The sequence below is a fragment of the Etheostoma spectabile genome, chromosome 17, assembly GCF_008692095.1.
Source record: "Etheostoma spectabile isolate EspeVRDwgs_2016 chromosome 17, UIUC_Espe_1.0, whole genome shotgun sequence".
In the NCBI taxonomy this organism is placed as follows: Eukaryota; Metazoa; Chordata; class Actinopteri; order Perciformes; family Percidae; genus Etheostoma; species Etheostoma spectabile.
The window spans coordinates 13,062,165-13,063,373 of record NC_045749.1 but is presented as its reverse complement, the minus strand read 5'-3'; the positions used below and the strand labels follow the sequence as shown (position 1 = coordinate 13,063,373).

General features: G+C 46.7%; 1 protein-coding gene across 4 annotated transcripts in view; it reads left to right on the top strand.

Annotated features, from left to right (window-relative positions):
- The window catches only part of slit1a (slit homolog 1a (Drosophila)), an 88,206-nt gene that overhangs the window by 75,727 nt on the left and 11,270 nt on the right, over window positions 1–1,209 (top strand). The window lies entirely within an intron of this gene.

The following is a 1,209-nucleotide window of genomic DNA, read 5'->3' as shown; positions in this document are numbered from 1 at the left end:
CACGTACACGTACACGTACACGTACACATAACCTCCAACATATTTCTCTGTTCTCTGTTGTCTAAATGGCAGCCATAGAAGCAGCAGCAGTGTTGTTCCAGCTTCTTCTCCTGCACACACCTCATCTTCAGGCATCTTCCCAGTCTGCCTGTTCACCTCTAAACGCCCCAAGCTCATCACCGCCTCACCATCAGGGCCAAACACAAGCCCCCAAAACCCACTGTACAAAATAACTTTGACACTGATTACCAGCGAATGTTTTGCCCCGCTAACTGTAATGGTTTTGACTCTGCCTCCGGGCTTTTGTGAAGTTATGAAGTCTTTGATTGTGCACTCTCAGTGACCATGGGCTCCCCGTGGTTGAATCGGTCTGCTAAATAACTAAGATGTAGAATGTAAATACGTTTGACAGATAAATGACGAAACCAAAACCAATCTTTGGACCTGCATCCAAAGATACAGCAGCTGGATGCCTCACACTTTAACTCAAATGAACAGTTTAGTTCTGCAAGGGAGAAACAGAGACCAGGCCTAGCAGCACTCCTTATAAGATTATGTATGGGTGCGTGCGTGCCTGCGTACGCGCCTGCGTGCCTGCGTGTGTGTGTGTGTGTGCCTGTATGCATAGTTTATATGTTTGTCATCTCCTGGCTTGGTGCCCGTTAGTATGTGTGTGGGTGTAGACTTATCGGCCTTCCATGTGTGCTCATAGCAGGCACACTTTTTACTACTGACAACAAAGCTTCAACAAAGCCTCTTTTTACGGCGGGATTCGACTACAGTCCCAATCATTACGAGGCACAAAGCGTAAGAGCCCTTTTAGCGTGGAATAAGAGTGAAACTCGGTCATCATTAGCTGATGACTCCTTGCTAGCCCAGGCGCGTTGCTTTGATCTCTAATGAAGCTGTGTCCGTTACTTCTGCTCTTACTCACTCACGCCACCTTTACTTTTAAAATATTGCAAGTGGGCTAGACGCCATGTGAGGCGCTCCCCCTCAACACCACCCGCCCCACACACACCACACAAGCTTAGAACTATATACAAGCTCAGAAACACACACACATACTCACAGACTGTCTGGACTACCTTATTGTCTCAGTCAGAAGGGAGTCCAAATGAAGCGGAAAACTTTGATGTCTTTACTGCTGGTGTGATCAATCATATGCCTCCCATTAAATGCCAATTGGTGCCATGGCTTTTTTTTTTT